Source organism: Grampus griseus, assembly GCF_964374135.1.
Source record: "Grampus griseus genome assembly, chromosome: 4".
NCBI lineage: Eukaryota > Metazoa > Chordata > Mammalia > Artiodactyla > Delphinidae > Grampus > Grampus griseus.
The window spans coordinates 53,137,502-53,153,942 of NC_138997.1; positions in this window are offsets into that span (position 1 = coordinate 53,137,502).

Below are 16,441 nucleotides of genomic sequence, written 5' to 3' on the forward strand. Positions count from 1 at the left end.
CTTGTCTATTCCATATTTGGCTTAAGGAACTTTATCTGTGCTCATTTCAATCTCTGGTTTTATGCAGCACCCCAACTCACCTTTCCCCTTAAGCAAGCATAAGTTGGTTTTCTACATTTGAGACCCTGTTCTGTTTTGGAATTCAGTTCCTGTGTAGCCAAGTTTACATTCCGTGTATTAGTGATATCTTATGATGTTTCTTTTTCTGTGTGACTTATTTCAGTTAGAATCATCGTACCTGAATCCACTCATTATGCTGCTACGGGCCTGATGACATAGATTTCATTGCTGAGTGATACTGCATTGTACGTAAGTACCACAAGCTCTTTATCCATTTTTCACTTTCTGTGATATTGAACTTCTACGGTAAACGAAGTTCTTGTAAACAGAGGCGTCCCAAACTTTGGGGTGGCTGTGTCTTTTTGATTTTAATTTCCCTAAGCTATAGGACCATAAGTGGAAGTGCCCTAGGCTCTGTTGCTTTGTTTTTTAGATGTTTCAGGACACACCATACACTTCTCCCGAGTGTCTGTTGGCAATTTACATCCCGCCCATCAGCATAACAAGGCTCCCAGTTCTCCATGGCCTGTCCTGCCTTGCTGGATTTTACACTTTTTTCAGATGGCCCTTTTGACCGGGGGGAAGTGAGACTTCATTGTAGTGCAGATTTCCTTTGCAAGCTTGCTTGGTTGGCCAAAAAGGGCGTATGCATTTTTTCCTGAATATATTCAGGAAAAAACGCATACGCCCTTCTTGGCCAAGTGCATCATTGGGGACGTTCTGCCTCTTTTCCTATGCTTTCAATGCAATTCCAGTCTACCTCCTGAAATCGGTTTCCTGCAATTCTGCCCCGCTTTCAAGTCCTCTTGGCAGCCTTACTTCAGTATATTTTTGGACGATAGCTGTCATTTATAACTCTGCAGGTTTGTGAGTTACAGTGCCCCTGAGCTCCTTTCTTCAACTCGCTTTCTTTTGAGCTGGCCGCAACACCGCAGGCTGGCTTCAGGCCCTAATCTGGTTCGGGCACGGCACGCTGAGCCTTTGGTTAATTCCTCTTCCTGGTGGGAAATGAGAGTTAAATTTGCCCGTCCAGACACCTCCAGCTAGTCTCTCATTGGTTCTCGCTATTCCTGTTCATCTTCCGCAGAAATTGCAAACTGGGCCAAACAGGAGTTTAAAGGGACTGACTCTCCAAGTCGGGAGAGTGTTAGTAAAGCATCTGGAATGTTGCACCCGAGTACCAGGGGAGGAAAACTGAGACATATTTGAACACGTCTCCCGATCACATGGTTGATCATACTCTGGGTTCCACATGCATGTTTTAGCTGAAGGAAGAATACCTTAAACTTGGGTAGTTGAAACCTGTGGAATGGGTACCATGCAATATGACTTCAAAGGGTCTTCATTTGCTCACCGAACCTCTCCAATCCTATCACTGCTGCGTTTATGCCCCTGTACACATGCTTGATTCTCTTTCGGAGACATAGCAATCCATAGGTTTTAAGATACTTACTAGTCAGGTACATTCTTAGGCGTTTAATATGCGGTGTTGAGTCCATTTCGTTGAGCAAGGAGTAGCTCTTGTCTATTCCATATTTGGCTTAAGGAACTTTATCTGTGCTCATTTCAATCTCTGGTTTTATGCAGCACCCCAACTCACCTTTCCCCTTAAGCAAGCATAAGTTGGCTTTCTAAATTTGAGACCCCGTTCTGTACTGTAATTCAGTTCCTGTGTAGCCAAGTTTACATTCCGTGTATTACTGATATCTTATGATGTTTCTTTTTCTGTGTGAGTTATTTCAGTTAGAATTATCATACCTGAATCCACTCATTATGCTACTACGGGCCTGATGACATAGATTTCATTGCTGAGTGATATTGCTTTGTAAGTAAATACCACAACTTCTTTATCTATTTTTCACTTTCTGTGATGTTGAACTTGTACTGTAAACGAGGTTCTTGTAAACAGAGGCGTCCCAAACTTTGGGGTGGCTGTGTCTTTTTGATTTTAATTTCCCTAAGCTATAGGACCATAAGTGGAAGTGCCCTAGGCTCTGTTGCTTTGTTTTTTAGATGTTTCAGGAAACACCATACACTTCTCCCGAGTGTCTGTTGGCAATTTACATCCCACCCATCAGCATAACAAGGCTCCCAGTTCTCCATGGCCTGTCCTGACTTGCTGGATTTTACACTTTTTTCACATGGCCCTTTTGACCGGGGGGAAGTGAGACTTCATTGTAGTGCAGATTTCCTTTGCAAGCTTGCTTGGTTGGCCAAAAAGGGCGTATGCGTTTTTTCCTGAATATATTCAGGAAAAAACGCATACGCCCTTTTTGGCCAAGTGCATCATTGTGGACGTTCTGCCTCTTTTCCTATGCTTTCAATGCAATTCAAGTCTACCTCCTGAAATCGGTTTCCTGCAATTCTGCCCCGCTTTCAAGTCCTCTTGGCAGCCTTACTTCAGTATATTTTTGGACGATAGCTGTCATTTATAACTCTGCATGTTTGTGAATTACAGTGCCCCTGAGCTCCTTTCTTCAACTCGCTTTCTTGTGAGCTGGCCGCAACACCGCAGGATGGCTTCAGGCCCTAATCTGGTTCCGGCACGGCACGCTGAGCCTTTGGTTAATTCCTCTTCCTGGTGGGAAATGAGAGTTAAATTTGCCCGTCCAGACACCTCCAGCTAGTCTCTCATTGGTTCTCGCTATTGCTGTTCATCTTCCGCAGAAATTGCAAACTGGGCCAAACAGGAGGTTAAAGGGACTGACTCTCCAAGTGGGGAGAGTGTTACTAAAGCGTCTGGAATGTTGCACCCGAGTACCAGGGTACGAAAACTGAGACATATTTGAATACGTCTCCCGATCATATGGTTGATCATACTCTGGGTTCCACATGCATGTTTTAGCTGAAGGAAGAATACCTTAAACCTGGAGAGTTGAGACCCGTGTAATGGGTACCGTGCAATATGACTTCAAAGGGTCTTCATTTGCTCACCGAACCTCTCCAATCCTATCACTGCTGCGTTTATGCCCCTGTACACACGCTTGATTCTCTTTTGGAGACATAGCAATCCATAGGTTTTAAGATACTTACTAGTCAGGTACATTCTTAGGCGTTTAATATGCGGTGTTGAGTCCATTTCGTTGAGCAAGGAGTAGCTCTTGTCTATTCCATATTTGGCTTAAGGAACTTTATGTGTGCTCATTTCAATCTCTGGTTTTATGCAGCACCCCAACTCACCTTTCCCCTTAAGCAAGCATAAGTTGGTTTTCTAAATTTGAGACCCTGTTCTGTTTTGGAATTCAGTTCCTGTGTAGCCAAGTTTACATTCCGTGTATTAGTGATATCTTATGATGTTTCTTTTTCTGTGTGACTTATTTCAGTTAGAATCATCGTACCTGAATCCACTCATTATGCTGCTACGGGCCAGATGACATAGATTTCATTGCTGAGTGATACTGCATTGTACGTAAGTACCACAAGTTCTTTATCCATTTTTCACTTTCTGTGATATTGAACTTGTACGGTAAACGAGGTTCTTGTAAACAGAGGCGTCCCAAACTTTGGGGTGGCTGTGTCTTTTTGATTTTAATTTCCCTAAGCTATAGGACCATAAGTGGAAGTGCCCTAGGCTCTGTTGCTTTGTTTTTTAGATGTTTCAGGAAACACCATACACTTCTCCAGAGTGTCTGTTGGCAATTTACATCCCGCCCATCAGCATAACAAGGCTCCCAGTTCTCCATGGCCTGTCCTGCCTTTCTGGATTTTACACTTTTTTCAGATGGCCCTTTTGACCGGGGGGAAGTGAGACTTCATTGTAGTGCCGATTTCCTTTGCAAGTTTGCTTGGTTGGCCAAAAAGTGCGTATGCGTTTTTTCCTGAATATATTCAGGAAAAATCGCATACGCGCTTTTTGGCCAACTGCATCATTGTGGACGTTCTGCCTCTTTTCCTATGCTTTCAATGCAATTCCAGTCTACCTCCTGAAATCGGTTTCCTGCAATTCTGCCCTGCTTTCAAGTCCTCTTGGCAGCCTTACTTCAGTATATTTTTGGACGATAGCTGTCATTTATAACTCTGCAGGTTTGTGAATTACAGTGCCCCTGAGCTCCATTCTTCAACTCGCTTTCTTGTGAGCTGGCCGCAACACCGCAGGATGGCTTCAGGCCCTAATCTGGTTCCGGCACGGCACGCTGAGCCTTTGGTTAATTCCTCTTCCTGGTGGGAAATGAGAGTTAAATTTGCCCGTCCAGACACCTCCAGCTAGTCTCTCATTGGTTCTCGCTATTGCTGTTCATCTTCCGCAGAAATTGCAAACTGGGCCAAACAGGAGGTTAAAGGGACTGACTCTCCAAGTGGGGAGAGTGTTACTAAAGCGTCTGGAATGTTGCACCCGAGTACCAGGGTACGAAAACTGAGACATATTTGAATACGTCTCCCGATCATATGGTTGATCATACTCTGGGTTCCACATGCATGTTTTAGCTGAAGGAAGAATACCTTAAACCTGGAGAGTTGAGACCCGTGTAATGGGTACCGTGCAATATGACTTCAAAGGGTCTTCATTTGCTCACCGAACCTCTCCAATCCTATCACTGCTGCGTTTATGCCCCTGTACACACGCTTGATTCTCTTTTGGAGACATAGCAATCCATAGGTTTTAAGATACTTACTAGTCAGGTACATTCTTAGGCGTTTAATATGCGGTGTTGAGTCCATTTCGTTGAGCAAGGAGTAGCTCTTGTCTATTCCATATTTGGCTTAAGGAACTTTATCTGTGCTCATTTCAATCTCTGGTTTTATGCAGCACCCCAACTCACCTTTCCCCTTAAGCAAGCATAAGTTGGTTTTCTACATTTGAGACCCTGTTCTGTTTTGGAATTCAGTTCCTGTGTAGCCAAGTTTACATTCCGTGTATTAGTGATATCTTATGATGTTTCTTTTTCTGTGTGACTTATTTCAGTTAGAATCATCGTACCTGAATCCACTCATTATGCTGCTACGGGCCTGATGACATAGATTTCATTGCTGAGTGATACTGCATTGTACGTAAGTACCACAAATTCTTTATCCATTTTTCACTTTCTGTGATATTGAACTTGTACGGTAAACGAGGTTCTTGTAAACAGAGGCGTCCCAAACTTTGGGGTGGCTGTGTCTTTTTGATTTTAATTTCCCTAAGCTATAGGACCATAAGTGGAAGTGCCCTAGGCTCTGTTGCTTTGTTTTTTAGATGTTTCAGGAAACACCATACACTTCTCCCGAGTGTCTGTTGGCAATTTACATCCCACCCATCAGCATAACAAGGCTCCCAGTTCTCCATGGCCTGTCCTGCCTTGCTGGATTTTACACTTTTTTCAGATGGCCCTTTTGACCGGGGGGAAGTGAGACTTCATTGTAGTGCAGATTTCCTTTGCAAGTTTGCTTGGTTGGCCAAAAAGTGCGTATGCGTTTTTTCCTGAATATATTCAGGAAAAAACGCATACGCCCTTTTTGGCCAAGTGCATCATTGTGGACGTTCTGCCTCTTTTCCTATGCTTTCAATGCAATTCCAGTCTACCTCCTGAAATCGGTTTCCTGCAATTCTGCCCCACTTTCAAGTCCTCTTGGCAGCCTTACTTCAGTATATTTTTGGACGATAGCTGTCATTTATAACTCTGCAGGTTTGTGAATTACAGTGCCCCTGAGCTCCATTCTTCAACTCGCTTTCTTGTGAGCTGGCCGCAACACCGCAGGATGGCTTCAGGCCCTAATCTGGTTCCGGCACGGCACGCTGAGCCTTTGGTTAATTCCTCTTCCTGGTGGGAAATGAGAGTTAAATTTGCCCGTCCAGACACCTCCAGCTAGTCTCTCATTGGTTCTCGCTATTCATGTTCATCTTCCGCAGAAATTGCAAACTGGGCCAAACAGGAGGTTAAAGGGACTGACTCTCCAAGTCGAGAGAGTGTTAGTAAAGCATCTGGAATGTTGCACCCAAGTACCAGGGGAGGGAAACTGAGACATATTTGAACACGTCTCCCGATCACATGGTTGATCATACTCTGGGTTCCACATGCATGTTTTAGCTGAAGGAAGAATAACTTAAACCTTGGTAGTTGAAACCCGTGGAATGGGTACCATGCAATATGACTTCAAAGGGTCTTCATTTGCTCACCGAACCTCTCCCATCCTATCACTGCTGCGTTTATGCCCCTGTACACATGCTTGATTCTCTTTCGGAGACATAGCAATCCATAGGTTTTAAGATACTTACTAGTCAGGTACATTCTTAGGCGTTTAATATGCAGTGTTGAGTCCATTTCGTTGAGCAAGGAGTAGCTCTTGTCTATTCCATATTTGGCTTAAGGAACTTTATCTGTGCTCATTTCAATCTCTGGTTTTATGCAGCACCCCAACTCACATTTCCCCTTAAGCAAGCATAAGTTGGTTTTCTAAATTTGAGACCCTGTTCTGTTCTGTAATTCAGTTCCTGTGTAGCCAAGTTTACATTCCGTGTATTACTGATATCTTATGATGTTTCTTTTTCTGTGTGAGTTATTTCAGTTAGAATTATCATACCTGAATCCACTCATTATGCTGCTACGGGCCTGATGACATAGATTTCATTGCTGAGTGACATTGCTTTGTAAGTAAATACCACAACTTCTTTATCCATTTTTCACTTTCTGCGATGTTGAACTTGTACTGTAAACGAGGTTCTTGTAAACAGAGGCGTCCCAAACTTTGGGGTCGCTGTGTCTTTTTGATTTTAATTTCCCTAAGCTATAGGACCATAAGTGGAAGTGCCCTAGGCTCTGTTGCTTTGTTTTTTAGATGTTTCAGGAAACACCATACACTTCTCCCGAGTGTCTGTTGGCAATTTACATCCCGCCCATCAGCATAACAAGGCTCCCAGTTCTCCATGGCCTGTCCTGCCTTTCTGGATTTTACACTTTTTTCAGATGGCCCTTTTGACCGGGGGGAAGTGAGACTTCATTGTAGTGCAGATTTCCTTTGCAAACTTGCTTGGTTGGCCAAAAAGGGCGTATGCGTTTTTTCCTGAATATATTCAGGAAAAAACGCATACGCCCTTTTTGGCCAAGTGCATCATTGTGGACGTTCTGCCTCTTTTCCTATGCTTTCAATGCAATTCCAGTCTACCTGCTGAAATCGGGTTCCTGCAATTCTGCCCTGCTTTCAAGTCCTCTTGGCAGCCTTACTTCAGTATATTTTTGAACGATAGCTGTCATTTATAACTCTGCATGTTTGTGAATTACAGTGCCCCTGAGCTCCTTTCTTCAACTCGCTTTCTTGTGAGCTGGCCGCAACACCGCAGGATGGCTTCAGGCCCTAATCTGGTTCCGGCACGGCACGCTGAGCCTTTGGTTAATTCCTCTTCCTGGTGGGAAATGAGAGTTAAATTTGCCCGTCCAGACACCTCCAGCTAGTCTCTCATTGGTTCTCGCTATTGCTGTTCATCTTCCGCAGAAATTGCAAACTGGGCCAAACAGGAGGTTAAAGGGACTGACTCTCCAAGTGGGGAGAGTGTTACTAAAGCGTCTGGAATGTTGCACCCGAGTACCAGGGTACGAAAACTGAGACATATTTGAATACGTCTCCCGATCATATGGTTGATCATACTCTGGGTTCCACATGCATGTTTTAGCTGAAGGAAGAATACCTTAAACCTGGAGAGTTGAGACCCGTGTAATGGGTACCGTGCAATATGACTTCAAAGGGTCTTCATTTGCTCACCGAACCTCTCCAATCCTATCACTGCTGCGTTTATGCCCCTGTACACACGCTTGATTCTCTTTTGGAGACATAGCAATCCATAGGTTTTAAGATACTTACTAGTCAGGTACATTCTTAGGCGTTTAATATGCGGTGTTGAGTCCATTTCGTTGAGCAAGGAGTAGCTCTTGTCTATTCCATATTTGGCTTAAGGAACTTTATCTGTGCTCATTTCAATCTCTGGTTTTATGCAGCACCCCAACTCACCTTTCCCCTTAAGCAAGCATAAGTTGGTTTTCTACATTTGAGACCCTGTTCTGTTTTGGAATTCAGTTCCTGTGTAGCCAAGTTTACATTCCGTGTATTAGTGATATCTTATGATGTTTCTTTTTCTGTGTGACTTATTTCAGTTAGAATCATCGTACCTGAATCCACTCATTATGCTGCTACGGGCCTGATGACATAGATTTCATTGCTGAGTGATACTGCATTGTACGTAAGTACCACAAATTCTTTATCCATTTTTCACTTTCTGTGATATTGAACTTGTACGGTAAACGAGGTTCTTGTAAACAGAGGCGTCCCAAACTTTGGGGTGGCTGTGTCTTTTTGATTTTAATTTCCCTAAGCTATAGGACCATAAGTGGAAGTGCCCTAGGCTCTGTTGCTTTGTTTTTTAGATGTTTCAGGAAACACCATACACTTCTCCCGAGTGTCTGTTGGCAATTTACATCCCGCCCATCAGCATAACAAGGCTCCCAGTTCTCCATGGCCTGTCCTGCCTTTCTGGATTTTACACTTTTTTCAGATGGCCCTTTTGACCGGGGGGAAGTGAGACTTCATTGTAGTGCAGATTTCCTTTGCAAGTTTGCTTGGTTGGCCAAAAAGTGCGTATGCGTTTTTTCCTGAATATATTCAGGAAAAAACGCATACGCCCTTTTTGGCCAAGTGCATCATTGTGGACGTTCTGCCTCTTTTCCTATGCTTTCAATGCAATTCCAGTCTACCTCCTGAAATCGGTTTCCTGCAATTCTGCCCCACTTTCAAGTCCTCTTGGCAGCCTTACTTCAGTATATTTTTGGACGATAGCTGTCATTTATAACTCTGCAGGTTTGTGAATTACAGTGCCCCTGAGCTCCATTCTTCAACTCGCTTTCTTGTGAGCTGGCCGCAACACCGCAGGATGGCTTCAGGCCCTAATCTGGTTCTGGCACGGCACGCTGAGCCTTTGGTTAATTCCTCTTCCTGGTGGGAAATGAGAGTTAAATTTGCCCGTCCAGACACCTCCAGCTAGTCTCTCATTGGTTCTCGCTATTCATGTTCATCTTCCGCAGAAATTGCAAACTGGGCCAAACAGGAGGTTAAAGGGACTGACTCTCCAAGTCGGGAGAGTGTTAGTAAAGCATCTGGAATGTTGCACCCAAGTACCAGGAGAGGGAAACTGAGACATATTTGAACACGTCTCCCGATCACATGGTTGATCATACTCTGGGTTCCACATGCATGTTTTAGCTGAAGGAAGAATAACTTAAACCTGGGTAGTTGAAACCCGTGGAATGGGTACCATGCAATATGACTTCAAAGGGTCTTCATTTGCTCACCGAACCTCTCCCATCCTATCACTGCTGCGTTTATGCCCCTGTACACATGCTTGATTCTCTTTCGGAGACATAGCAATCCATAGGTTTTAAGATACTTACTAGTCAGGTACATTCTTAGGCGTTTAATATGCAGTGTTGAGTCCATTTCGTTGAGCAAGGAGTAGCTCTTGTCTATTCCATATTTGGCTTAAGGAACTTTATCTGTGCTCATTTCAATCTCTGGTTTTATGCAGCACCCCAACTCACCTTTCCCCTTAAGCAAGCATAAGTTGGTTTTCTAAATTTGAGACCCTGTTCTGTTCTGTAATTCAGTTCCTGTGTAGCCAAGTTTACATTCCGTGTATTACTGATATCTTATGATGTTTCTTTTTCTGTGTGACTTATTTCAGTTAGAATCATCATACCTGAATCCACTCATTGTGCTGCTAAGGGCCTGATGACATAGATTTTATTGCTGAGTGATATTGCTTTGTAAGTAAATACCACAACTTCTTTATCCATTTTTCACTTTCTGTGATATTGAACTTGTACGGTAAACGAAGTTCTTGTAAACAGAGGCGTCTCAAACTTTGGGGTGGCTGTGTCTTTTTGATTTTAATTTCCCTAAGCTATAGGACCATAAGTGGAAGTGCCCTAGGCTCTGTTGCTTTGTTTTTTAGATGTTTCAGGAAACACCATACACTTCTCCCGAGTGTCTGTTGGCAATTTACATCCCGCCCATCAGCATAACAAGGCTACCAGTTCTCCATGGCCTGTCCTGCCTTTCTGGATTTTACACTTTTTTCAGATGGCCCTTTTGACCGGGGGGAAGTGAGACTTCATTGTAGTGCCGATTGCCATTGCAAGCTTGCTTGGTTGGCCAAAAAGGGCGCATGCTTTTTTTCCTGAATATATTCAGGAAAAAACGCATGCGCCCTTTTTGACCAAGTGCATCATTGTGGACGTTCTGCCTCTTTTCCTATGCTTTCAATGCAATTCCAGTCTACCTCCTGAAATCGGTTTCCTGCAATTCTGCCTCGCTTTCAAGTTCTCTTGGCAGCCTTACTTCAGTATATTTTTGGACGATAGCTGTCATTTATAACTCTGCATGTTTGTGAATTACAGTGCCCCTGAGCTCCTTTCTTCAACTCGCTTTCTTGTGAGCTGGCCGCAACACCGCAGGATGGCTTCAGGCCCTAATCTGGTTCCGGCACGGCACGCTGAGCCTTTGGTTAATTCCTCTTCCTGGTGGGAAATGAGAGTTAAATTTGCCCGTCCAGACACCTCCAGCTAGTCTCTCATTGGTTCTCGCTATTGCTGTTCATCTTCCGCAGAAATTGCAAACTGGGCCAAACAGGAGGTTAAAGGGACTGACTCTCCAAGTGGGGAGAGTGTTACTAAAGCGTCTGGAATGTTGCACCCGAGTACCAGGGTACGAAAACTGAGACATATTTGAATACGTCTCCCGATCATATGGTTGATCATACTCTGGGTTCCACATGCATGTTTTAGCTGAAGGAAGAATACCTTAAACCTGGAGAGTTGAGACCCGTGTAATGGGTACCGTGCAATATGACTTCAAAGGGTCTTCATTTGCTCACCGAAGCTCTCCAATCCTATCACTGCTGCGTTTATGCCCCTGTACACACGCTTGATTCTCTTTTGGAGACATAGCAATCCATAGGTTTTAAGATACTTACTAGTCAGGTACATTCTTAGGCGTTTAATATGTGGTGTTGAGTCCATTTCGTTGAGCAAGGAGTAGCTCTTGTCTATTCCATATTTGGCTTAAGGAACATTATCTGTGCTCATTTCAATCTCTGGTTTTATGCAGCACCCCAACTCACCTTTCCCCTTAAGCAAGCATAAGTTGGTTTTCTAAATTTGAGACCCTGTTCTGTTTTGGAATTCAGTTCCTGTGTAGCCAAGTTTACATTCCGTGTATTAGTGATATCTTATGATGTTTCTTTTTCTGTGTGACTTATTTCAGTTAGAATCATCATACCTGAATCCACTCATTGTGCTGCTACGGGCCAGATGACATAGATTTCATTGCTGAGTGATACTGCATTGTACGTAAGTACCACAAGTTCTTTATCCATTTTTCACTTTCTGTGATATTGAACTTGTACGGTAAACGAGGTTCTTGTAAACAGAGGCGTCCCAAACTTTGGGGTGGCTGTGTCTTTTTGATTTTAATTTCCCTAAGCTATAGGACCATAAGTGGAAGTGCCCTAGGCTCTGTTGCTTTGTTTTTTAGATGTTTCAGGAAACACCATACACTTCTCCAGAGTGTCTGTTGGCAATTTACATCCCGCCCATCAGCATAACAAGGCTCCCAGTTCTCCATGGCCTGTCCTGCCTTTCTGGATTTTACACTTTTTTCAGATGGCCCTTTTGACCGGGGGGAAGTGAGACTTCATTGTGGTGCCGATTTCCTTTGCAAGTTTGCTTGGTTGGCCAAAAAGTGCGTATGCGTTTTTTCCTGAATATATTCAGGAAAAATCGCATACGCGCTTTTTGGCCAACTGCATCATTGTGGACGTTCTGCCTCTTTTCCTATGCTTTCAATGCAATTCCAGTCTACCTCCTGAAATCGGTTTCCTGCAATTCTGCCCTGCTTTCAAGTCCTCTTGGCAGCCTTACTTCAGTATATTTTTGGACGATAGCTGTCATTTATAACTCTGCAGGTTTGTGAATTACAGTGCCCCTGAGCTCCATTCTTCAACTCGCTTTCTTGTGACCTGGCTGCAACACCGCAGGATGGCTTCAGGCCCTAATCTGGTTCCGGCACGGCACGCTGAGCCTTTGGTTAATTCCTCTTCCTGGTGGGAAATGAGAGTTAAATTTGCCCGTCCAGACACCTCCAGCTTGTCTCTCATTTGTTCTCGCTATTCCTGTTCATCTTCCGCAGAAATTGCAAACTGGGCCAAACAGGAGGTTAAAGGGACTGACTCTCCAAGTCGGGAGAGTGTTAGTAAAGCGTCTGGAATGTTGCACTCGAGTACCAGGGTACGAAAACTGAGACATATTTGAACACGTCTCCCGTTTACACAGTTGATCATGCTCTGGGTTCCACATGCATGTTTTAGCTGAAGGAAGAATACCTTAAACCTGGAGAGTTGAGACCCGTGGAATGGGTACCATGCAATATGACTTCAAAGGGTCTTCATTTGCTCACCGAACCTCTCCAATCCTATCACTGCTGCGTTTATGCCCCTGTACACATGCTTGATTCTCTTTCGGAGACATAGCAATCCATAGGCTTTAAGATACTTACTAGTCAGGTACATTCTTAGGCGTTTAATATGCGGTGTTGAGTCCATTTCGTTGAGCAAGGAGTAGCTCTTGTCTATTCCATATTTGGCTTAAGGAACTTTATCTGTGCTCATTTCAATCTCTGGTTTTATGCAGCACCCCAACTCACCTTTCCCCTTAAGCAAGCATAAGTTGGTTTTCTAAATTTGAGACCCTGTTCTGTTCTGTAATTCAGTTCCTGTGTAGCCAAGTTTACATTCCGTGTATTACTGATATCTTATGATGTTTCTTTTTCTGTGTGACTTATTTCAGTTAGAATCATCATACCTGAATCCACTCATTGTGCTGCTAAGGGCCTGATGACATAGATTTCATTGCTGAGTGATATTGCTTTGTAAGTAAATACCACAACTTCTTTATCCATTTTTCACTTTCTGCGATGTTGAACTTGTACTGTAAATGAGGTTCTTGTAAACAGAGGCGTTCCAAACTTTGGGGTGGCTGTGTCTTTTTGATTATAATTTCCCTAAGCTATAGGAACATAAGTGGAAGTGCCCTAGGCTCTGTTGCTTTGTTTTTTAGATGTTTCATGACACACCATACACTTCTCCCGAGTGTCTGTTGGCAATTTACATCCCGCCCATCAGCATAACAAGGCTCCCAGTTCTCCATGGCCTGTCCTGCCTTTCTGGATTTTACACTTTTTTCAGATGGCCCTTTTGACCGGGGGGAAGTGAGACTTCATTGTAGTGCAGATTTCCTTTGCAAGCTTGCTTGGTTGGCCAAAAAGGGCGTATGCGTTTTTTCCTGAATATATTCAGGAAAAAACGCATACGCCCTTTTTGGCCAAGTGCATCATTGTGGACGTTCTGCCTCTTTTCCTATGATTTCAATGCAATTCCAGTCTACCTCCTGAAATCGGTTTCCTGCAATTCTGCCCCGCTTTCAAGTCCTCTTGGCAGCCTTACTTCAGTATATTTTTGGATGATAGATGTCATTTATAACTCTGCAGGTTTGTGAATTACAGTGCCCCTGAGCTCCTTTCTTCAACTCGATTTATTTTGAGCTGGCCGCAACACCGCAGGATGGCTTCAGGCTCTAATATGGTTCCGGCATGGCACGCTGAGCCTTTGGTTATTTCCTCTTCCTGGTGGGAAATGAGAGTTAAATTTGCCCGTCCAGACACCTCCAGCTAGTCCCTCATTGGTTCTCCCTATTCCTGTTCATCTTCCGCAGAAATTGCAAACTGGGCCAAACAGGAGGTTAAAGGCGCTGACTCTCCAAGTGGGGAGAGTGTTAGTAAAGCGTCTGGAATGTTGCACCCGAGTACCAGGGGAGGAAAACTGAGACATATTTGAACACGTCTCCTGTTCACACAGTTGATCATACTCTGGGTTCCACATGCATGTTTTAGCTGAAGGAAGAATACCTTAAACCTGGAGAGTTGAGACCCGTGGAATGGGTACCATGAAATATGACTTCAAAGGGTCTTCATTTGCTCACTGAACCTCTCCAATCCTATCACTGCTCTGTTTATGCCCCTGTACACACGCTTGATTCTCTTTTGGAGACATAGCAATCCATAGGTTTTAAGATACTTACTAGTCAGGTACATTCTTAGGCGTTTAATATGGGGTGTTGAGTCCATTTCGTTGAGCAAGGAGTAGCTCTTGTCTATTCCATATTTGGCTTAAGGAACTTTATCTGTGCTCATTTCAATCTTTGGTTTTATGCAGCACCCCAACTCACCTTTCCCCTTAAGCAAGCATAAGTTGGTTTTCTAAATTTGAGACCCTGTTCTGTTTTGGAATTCAGTTCCTGTGTAGCCAAGTTTACATTCCGTGTATTAGTGATATCTTATGATGTTTCTTTTTCTGTGTGACTTATTTCAGTTAGAATCATCGTACCTGAATCCACTCATTATGCTGCTACGGGCCTGATGACATAGATTTCATTGCTGAGTGATACTGCATTGTACGTAAGTACCACAAGTTCTTTATCCATTTTTCACTTTCTCTGATATTGAACGTGTATGGGAAACGAGGTTCTTGTAAACAGAGGCGTCCCAAACTTTGGGGTGGCTGTGTCTTTTTGATTTTAATTTCCCTAAGCTATAGGACCACAAGTGGAAGTGCCCTAGCCTCTGTTGCTTTGTTTTTTAGATGTTTCAGGAAACACCATACACTTCTCCCGAGTGTCTGTTGGCAATTTACATCCCGCCCACCAGCATAACAAGGCTCCCAGTTCTCCATGGCCTGTCCTGCCTTGCTGGATTTTACACTTTTTTCAGATGGCCCTTTTGACCGGGGGGAAGTGAGACTTCATTGTAGTGCAGATTGCCATTGCAAGCTTGCTTGGTTGGCCAAAAAGTGCGTATGCGTTTTTTCCTGAATATATTCAGGAAAAAACTCATACGCCCTTTTTGGCCAAGTGCATCATTGTGGACGTTCTGCCTCTTTTCCTATGCTTTCAATGCAATTCCAGTCTACCTCCTGAAATCGGTTTCCTGCAATTCTGCCTCGCTTTCAAGTCCTCTTGGCAGCCTTACTTCAGTATATTTTTGGACGATAGCTGTCATTTATAACTCTGCAGGTTTGTGAATTACAGTGCCCCTGAGCTCCTTTCTTCAACTCGCTTTCTTGTGAGCTGGCCGCAACACCGCAGGATGGCTTCAGGCCCTAATCTGGTTCCGGCATGGCACGCTGAGCCTTTGGTTATTTCCTCTTCCTGGTGGGAAATGAGAGTTAAATTTGCCCGTCCAGACACCTCCAGCTAGTCTCTCATTGGTTCTCGCTATTCCTGTTCATCTTCCGCAGAAATTGCAAACTGGGCCAAACAGGAGGTTAGAGGGACTGACTCTCCAAGTCGGGAGAGTGTTACTAAAGCATCTGGAATATTGCACCCGAGTACCAGGGTACGAAAACTGAGACATATTTGAACACGTCTCCCGATCACATGGTTGATCATACTCTGAGTTCCACATGCTTGTTTTAGCTGAAGGAAGAATACCTTAAATCTGTGTAGTTGAAACGCGTGGAATGGGTACCATGCAATATGACTTCAAAGGGTCTTCATTTGCTCACCTAACCTCTCCAATCCTATCACTGCTGCGTTTATGCCCCTGTACACATGCTTGATTCTCTTTCGGAGACATAGCAATCCATAGGCTTTAAGATACTTACTAGTCAGGTACATTCTTAGGCGTTTAATATGCGGTGTTGAGTCCATTTCGTTGAGCAAGGAGTAGCTCTTGTCTATTCCATATTTGGCTTAAGGAACTTTATCTGTGCTCATTTCAATCTCTGGTTTTATGCAGCACCCCAACTCACCTTTCCCCTTAAGCAAGCATAAGTTGGTTTTCTAAATTTGAGACCCTGTTCTGTTCTGTAATTCAGTTCCTGTGTAGCCAAGTTTACATTCCGTGTATTACTGATATCTTATGATGTTTCTTTTTCTGTGTGACTTATTTCAGTTAGAATCATCATACCTGAATCCACTCATTGTGCTGCTAAGGGCCTGATGACATAGATTTCATTGCTGAGTGATATTGCTTTGTAAGTAAATACCACAACTTCTTTATCCATTTTTCACTTTCTGCGATGTTGAACTTGTACTCTAAACGAGGTTCTTGTAAACAGAGCCGTTCCAAACTTTGGGGTGGCTGTGTCTTTTTGATTATAATTTCCCTAAGCTATAGGAACATAAGTGGAAGTGCCCTAGGCTCTGTTGCTTTGTTTTTTAGATGTTTCAGGAAACACCATACACTTCTCCCGAGTGTCTGTTGGCAATTTACATCCCGCCCATCAGCATAACAAGGCTCTCAGTTCTCCATGGCCTGTCCTGCCTTTCTGGATTTTACACTTTTTTCAGATGTCCCTTTTGACCAGGGG